General features: G+C 46.3%; 1 pseudogene; it reads left to right on the top strand.

Moving 5' to 3' along the window:
* Positions 1-1,620: 1,620 nt before the first annotated feature.
* On the top strand, positions 1,621-7,304 carry LOC109510497 (sodium-dependent neutral amino acid transporter SLC6A17 pseudogene; annotated as a pseudogene).
* Positions 7,305-8,046: the final 742 nt, after the last annotated feature.

Below are 8,046 nucleotides of genomic sequence, written 5' to 3'. Positions count from 1 at the left end.
ATAAACACTCTAAAAGACAACGTTTGTATTAAGGAGTTATGTGGTGAGTACTTAATAAAAATGAGTTCCAAGGTCAGTCACAGTAGCCAAAGGACCATTGCACATTTGTATGGCTTGGCGGCGCTGGGATGGATCTCACTTGGCATTTGCAAAGGTCTTTTTTTTTTCCCAAGTGAAAGCTCATGTGATATAACCTGACATTTTGATTGACCGTAACATCTACATCACCTTACTTTATGTGTGACTGGTTTTAGTGGTTGACAGATATGGCATTGTGACCCATTCGAAACCAAGACGTGTGTGTGTGTGTGTGTGTGTGTGTGTGTGTGAGAGAGAGAGAGAGAGAGAGAGAGAGAGAGAGAGAGAGAGAGAGAGAGAGAGAGAGGAGTGGGGGTGAACAAAAAGAAACGCACACACATACACAGGGTGGATAACCATCATATGATCTGCGGTTACCATGGAAACTGATCCCAGCAGTCAGCCCTTGGAAAGTGAGTCACATGAGTGGATTGAAGGAGACAAGAAACACACTGGGCATACTTGTATGATGACGCAGTACGTGTGTTTGCGTGAAAGCAAATGTTCCTGTGATTTGATTGATGGAATTGGGTGTCAAGTCACTCTGAAAACCACCCCCCGAAAAAAATCGCATAGAAACCGCTAAGATTGTCAGTTTTTAGCTACGCAATGGCCTTTTTGGGGGCTTCAATCATACCTGACAACGGAGTGTTTTTTTTTCGTTTGCATGTAGCCTGGTGAAAAAGTAAGGATTCCAGGGCCTCCAAACACAAACCCCTCAGTGGCAACCCTTGGAAAGTTGCAAAAATGCGCCCGGTTCAACCCATCGTCGATAGCGACAGGAAGCATGAAAACGTCTCAATGACTCACGAGTGAAACCGAACATGAAGTCGGCCATTTTGGTTTGGACCAATCGCTTTGGCTGCTTGTTACTGTCGATCTACTAGAACGAAATATCCATCAGTGTGACGGACCTTCAGTTTCATGTGAGTGGAGCATGGTGGTGAATTTGACACTGACCTCAAGGATTCTCAGAAAGTTACTTATAAAAAAAAAAATAAAAAATAGGCTCCATCCATTTTCGATGGTGCTTAATACTCATTCGGGTCACTGGTACGCTGGAACCTATCCTGGCAAATTTCAAGCGAGAGGCAGGGCACACCTTGGACTGAGCTTTAGTAGCCAATTGTAGGGCGCACAAATTGTATGCCTAAATTGATCATTCACAACGATGAACAATTTAGGTTTAGTATCTTCAGTTAACCTATACGCTGAAAAAATGGTGTTGAATTTATTTGATTTCATTTGGCGGTGTTGTCAGTAATTTACAATTCAAAACAAAAATGGTAATTTTACTCAAAGGTCGACCTCTGATTGGCAAAATCGGAGAAAATGTTGATTTTCCAGCGCTAATGAATCAAGTCATGATTACCGAGGTACTGCACAGTAAATCGGATGCTATTACGACGTGCGTAATCCACATGTTTACCTGCAACCTCCTGTTTTATTTTTTATTTTTGGCGGGGTGGGGTTAGCCGAGTATTTGTTGTTCACCGCCTCTGCTGACGCGGGCACACGGGCGGATGAGTCAAACCTGCGTCACGCATGATCGTGACTTGCCATAGTAATGTCCCCCCCCCCCCTTCTTGTGGGTCCATCCTGGTCGGGAGGGGGAGGGGGGGCAGATTTGCGCCGCGCACCATCACAAGCACGTGGAAAGTAAAGAGCCGATCAGTCAGCCCGGCGCAGGCAGCTCCTCCTCTTCGATGCTCCCGTCGATGATCCACGCGCACTTTTCGCATGTCGCGCGCCCACCCGTGAGCGTGGCAGGGATGCTGCACAAGGACCCCGCCGCGCCTCACCCATGAAGATCCTCCGCGTCGCGTCGCAACACCTCTAAAACCCACCCGAGGTACGTGCGTCACCCTCACCTTCCATTTTATGTGCTTGACGTCGTCGTGTGTGGCGCCTTCCCCGCTCCCTCCCCCCCGCGCACTCCACCGAACACTTCCATTTTTTTCCCCCCTCATACCTGGCGCGCGCCTCGAAACGTCGTCTTCGATCGTTTCAATGTCTCCTCCACGCCGGGGAAGATTGAGCAGACACCTTTTCCCACGCTTTGGTGACTCGCGCCTGCACGTGACCTTGGTACGTTTGTAGCGGTCAAGCAGACAGCAGATGGCCATGCGTTATTGGACTTGCGTGTTGAGGTTGTCTCTCGTTAGACGCCGCATTGTGGGCGTTTTTTTTTTACGTCCACACGTACACGCGAGCTGGCCCGAAAGGGCCAGTACAAATTCAAAAATAAATACAATCAAATCAACACAGTCTTGCTCTCTTAAATTTCACAATTTTGACTGTGATTCAAACTGATCAATCATGATTAACATTTTTTGCCAGGTTAAATCCGCTCATAAGTAATGGCTTGAACAGGATATCAATGTTAAAACATTCCAGGGCTCCAGACTAATTTTTTTTTTTTTTTTTTAAACTGGAAGCAAAGTGGGACTGAATGTGCAATGTTAGGGGAGCCAGTCGCAAATCTTGGAGCCACATTGAAAAACAACTCGCAGAGAAAACATTTCCATTCATTTTGAATAGATTACTTGATAAATGGGCTGAAGTGCGGTGGTTTTTTTCCGGGTACTCCGGTTTCCTCCCACATTCCAAAAACATGCACTGAGGTTAATTGAAAAATTGTCCCTAGTTGCGATTGTGAGCACGAATGGTTGTTGGTCTCTGTGTGGCCTGCGACTGGCTGGCCACCGGTTCAAGGTGTTCCCCGCCAAAGGCTCCAGCAAGCTTTTTTTTTTTAAAGTAGTATCGAAAACGGATTAAAACTTCAAATAGTTTCTGGTTCAGCTCTGCTTACCTGATGCCTTTGACATGGCAATGTTTTACACTTTATCGACTCCCTATACATTTTGTTTGTTTTATGTAACACACTTGACTTTGGAGTCAGCAAATCCTCCATGAAGCCTCTCCAGTTGCTCCAGAATGCTGCGGCTTGTACTCATAAGAGGGAGCACATAACTCCAACTCTGACATCCCCTGACTGGCTCCAGATATCTTTAAGAGTTCTTTTGAAAAAAAAAACCAAAAAAATAAACCCTCATCTTTTTATTCTTCGGCTTGTGATTCATCATGAGACTTGAGTTTGGCTCTTGTTGTGCTTTGTAGGATGAATTCTTTTTGCTCCACGGACAGCACTTTGTATACAGCGGTGGTCATTTTAAAGTGCTCTCGAAATATACTCGAGTTGAGTTGAGTTGAGCTGTGAAGTCGTGGTGTTGCTTGCAATTGGTGGGTTTCTTGCTAACCTAGCTGCCAAGTCTTCGAGAGAAGTGGAGCCTTGACCTTTTCTTGAATCGAGGCTATCAGCCCGTGGCCAATACTTGGTACTCCTGTGCTAAGATGGCACTTTAGAAGGAGCGGGGCATTCGGGCTGGATAAATGTATCGATGGATTGATAGCATTGTCGCTATATTCGACAGAAAAATTTGGCTACGTTCGCTGACGCAGCAGAGCATCCCTTGAAATGTGACCCAAGGGAAGGTGTGACTTTGCCGGTTGCTTTGCTTGAGTGTCATCACGACAGGCAGCACCCAACCGCCAGCCAGATTTGCAGCCATCCCCTCAAGGGGATGTCGTGTCTGTTTGCGATGGTGTGAGGAGAAACTGGCAAGCAGTGAGGCTGCAGCACCATTTCAACAGGATGAGCCATTGCCTAGCAACCAGACGAAAAGAAAGTCCACTAGATTTGGACCGTGACGGAAACCTTCAACCTGTGCTGCGTTGCTTTGGTTTGAGTAGAGGCCCTTGAACATGCCACCCTGCGGAATTGGGCCCCCTGGCTCCTTATCTTACGTCAACAGTCTTGAACCAGGGTCTGCAACTGGACAGTGGTTTTAAATTGGACCCGCATATTGGTGCCGTTGTTAAATGCAGGTTCTTTCATCTACGGCAGCTGGCGAAAGTCAAGCCTTTCCTTTCTCTGCTGAGCACTCCGAAACACAAATTCATGCCTTTGTCACCTCTCGGCTGGATGATTTAAATCCACTTTGGAGTCAGCCAATCCTCCATTAAGTATCTCCAGTTGGTCCAGAATGCTGCCGGTCACCTCTTCACTGGTGCTTGTAAGAGGGAGCACATAACTCCAACTCTGGCCTCCCTTCACTGGCTCCCCCTACATTTTAGAGTTCTTTTGAAGTGTTTTTATTTTGTTTTCAAATCTTGATATAGCCTGGCCCCACCTTACCTCTCGAAGCTCCTACGCCATCGGACCAGACGCTATTAGAGGCACTGAGAACTAAGTGGAGGCTCAACGGGGATGGAGCCTTTTCCGTCCCCAATCAAGCTGCATTATGCATTGTGACTGCGATATTTATCCTTTTGCACAGTAGCCTCATTGTCTCACAATGTTTTCATGTTTTGTTGAAGCAGCGCATTGATGACAGCCGTGCCGAGTGTTTCGAGTGACTCAAAATCGCGTCATGGCGTCTTTTAGATGGCAGTGACGAGGACGCACACGAGCTCAATAATGTGTTGTTTTTGTTTTTACCCTTTCCGCTTTGGATCACTGGATGTCATTTCAGCCAACATCAAAGGATTTGCTCTTCTTTTTTTTTACTTTAGCTTTCTGAGGCTTTTTGCATCACTTCTTTTTCTTTTCAAATGGACGATGATGGTTCGAGAAGAATAGCCGGGAAGTTAGCAAATAGAAAATACTGCAATGGTGGCCCAATGCCTTTGTGCACAAAGTGTGGCACGAGTTGGAGATGATTGGCTTACAAAATGTCAGGAATTTTCAAAGAAATTCCCGTTTTTGTTGCAAACGTCAATTTGGTAAGCTGTACAGAGACTGTTGACATTGGTCTCCAGTGCCTTAGCCGATCAGGATTCAGAACACAACTGCACTGTTAAAAAACAAACAAACAAACAATTGTAATTAAAAAATAGCAAAGTGCAGGGTGGGGCGGGGGCTATCCCATCTGACTTCGGGCGGAAGGCGGACGACACCCTAAACTGGTCGCCAGTCAGTCGCATTGCACATATAGAGACAAACGGCCAATCACACCCACATCCACGCCGTCATCGAGTACGAAGCGATCACACGCTGCCTGCACACAAGTCAGACGAGTGGACCACTACACCATCAGTGTACATTACTTCCCGTAAATATAGTTCGGGAGGATACATTTTAGTCTGATCTTTCCGAAAACAATAGCATACAAGTGTTTTGATGCAGTGAATGAAAAAAAAAAGGAGCAAAGAAGTGGAAAAAAAAATGAATAGCTTCACATGTGATCAAGGAGAGCCGTTTTGCATGGATGTCAAAACAAAATGATGAATTTTTTTTTTCTTCTTCAAAGTGAAAAATAAAATCACGCTCGATTTCCTGATGATTTCCATATCTGTCATATCACGTTTCCATTTCGGGATATTTCCAAACTTCCCACAGCTGTGTTAGCCGCAGTTTGGCTCGCTTGTCACATTTGATGAAAATAAAAAAAGTTTTTTGTGCGTATTATTTTTACATGTTCTGAAGCTGGGTTTTTTTTTTTTGGAGACTTTGGTTTGGATCGGCTGTGACTATTGTGGCGCATTCGAGTCCATCTGTTTCTGATGTTGAACAAGCAGGAGCACCGTTTGAACACGAGTGTTAGCCTCTCACGCTAGCTACCAACTGACTCATTTGCAGATTACATTAACATGACAATAGCGATTGATTTAATGTGAAACTTGTGCGACCATGTGTCATTCAATAACATCGTCTAGTTGAACTTAACCATCACGCAGACGCTTCCAAAATCTGAAATCAAAATCAAACAGATTCAAAAAGATTTTCTCTGAAGTAAACTTAGGACACATTTGTTCATTTCAGTGTTTTACGGGTTTTTCGTTGATTTATTCATGCCGTAGGGATGGTTCTTTTGGGACTTAGCATGAAGCCTGGCTTTGGTTTTGGAAGGTTTGCACAGTCTGTTGCCTTGATAGCGCTCGCATGACTTTTTGTATTGTGTCAGACGGGTCGTCACCCAAATAAGCGCCATCTCGCTGCCCATGATTGTCACATGACTCAACTTTGCAATAATGACCTCCACTGAGAGGGGACTTGCTGCTGTAATGAAGTGGATTAGTCAAATGCTACATTCAAAGCTGCAGTGGCCCGACTGTTTTGTGTTGCATGCCAGAGGACAATGCTGACATTTGAATCTCATTCAGGAGAACAAAGCATGACGTAAAAATGACTCTTTTGGGTCCTGTATAGAAATTATTGTCATTAAAATTCACATTTTGGTGTTTAGACATCATAATCAATGATAGGGAAGTCAGGAAAACTACAACGACAGACGCTAAGAGTAGCTGCATCGGGAGAGACACCCCCACCCCCCAAACAAAACAAAACACTGCATGACTTTGATTTCCCTTGCACAGGGTGCGTATTGAAGGACTGCTGACAAAACAGCAAACAACTTTCATGCAAAGGACAAAACACCGGCAATGTATTAAACTTTACAAAAACATCATGTTGCCATAAGGTGGCGCCAGAATATACTTTTATTACATTACTGATCGCCACCCCCCCCTCCAAAAAAAGGCAAAGGCAACTTTTTTCCGCAAACAAAGGATAGGTTAAAAAATGTGTGAATAGGTGAATACACAAACACCACCACCGTTTTCGCTTCATGCCAAATGTCACCATTCAGGAGACATTTTTTTGTGGGGCTTGTTGAAGCAAAATGATGGCCCGGTAGACCACACACAGCCTGACTCTCCGACCCTTTTGTCTTTGCAGAAGCACAATTTCGTTCCACCGCCTCCTAATCTCCCACCTCTGAGCCCCCTTTCGACACTTCACCCGCCCGTGCGCGCCTTCCTTGGATCGAGCTGCCACGCGCGTGCCCAATCATGCCAAACAACACCCGAGTAACCCAGCTGGAACACAGCAGTGAGCCGGTCACCGAGTCCGTGGCCGACCTGCTGTCTCTGGAACACCCCATGGACTACAAGAGCAGTCAGATGAGTATGGGCCTCAGTCCGGGCTCCACCGCCCCGGTCCGAGCCCTTCTGCCCTCCCCGGACCCCGACGCTGAGGACGGGAGGCCGGCTTGGAACAATAAGCTGGAGTACATCCTGGCCCAGGTGGGCTTCTCGGTGGGCCTCGGCAACGTCTGGAGGTTCCCGTACCTGTGCCAAAAGAATGGTGGGGGTAGGTGAAGCCAATGAATGCCATTTTTGGTGAATGTTTTGCGCTCCATATATGTACAGTAGGGGGGCCGCACGGTGGGCGACGGGTTCGCGCGTGCGCCTCACAGTGCAGAGGACTAGGGTTCAATTCCGGGCTCCGGCCTTCCTGCGTGGAGTTTGCATGTCCTCCCCGTGCCTTCGTGGGTTTTCTCCGGGTACTCGTGTTTCCTCCCACATTCTGAAAACACGGAACACTCGAATTGGCCCTAGGTGTGACGAGTGTGAGCGCGAATGGTTACATGTCTCTGTGTGCCCTTCGATTGGCTGGCAACCGGTTCAGGGTGTACCCCGCCTACTGCCCCAAAGACAGCTAGGATAGGCTCCAGAGCGCCCGCGACCCTCCTGAGGTTCGGCGGATTAGAAAACGGATGGATGGATTTATACAGTCTAGTGTTTTCCAATAATACTCAACTATATTGATCATTTCTTCTGTACTTGTGGATGAAAACGTCAAATTTTGGAGCGTGTCTGTGTAAGTTAATGAATGGAGGAAACGGTATCCACACTGTACTGTATGTATGGCTATAGACTAATACATACATACTATGATTGTTATGTATTGTATATATTGTTACGCACGCGATGGTCAATCGTCTGGCGTGCGGCAGAATGAATGGAGGAAACGGTATCCACACTGTACTGTACGTATGGCTATAGACTAATACATACTATGATTGTTATATATTGTATATATTGTTACGCACGCGAGGGTCAATCGTCTGGCGTGCGGCAGGCTGGCCACTGTATTATTTTCACTGGTTCCCCATTGGGTCCCCT

The sequence above is a fragment of the Hippocampus comes genome, unplaced genomic scaffold (assembly GCF_001891065.2).
Source record: "Hippocampus comes isolate QL1 unplaced genomic scaffold, H_comes_QL1_v1.1 scaffold56, whole genome shotgun sequence".
In the NCBI taxonomy this organism is placed as follows: Eukaryota; Metazoa; Chordata; class Actinopteri; order Syngnathiformes; family Syngnathidae; genus Hippocampus; species Hippocampus comes.
The sequence above is the reverse complement of the archived record's forward strand: the minus strand, read 5'-3'. Positions and strand labels throughout refer to the sequence as shown.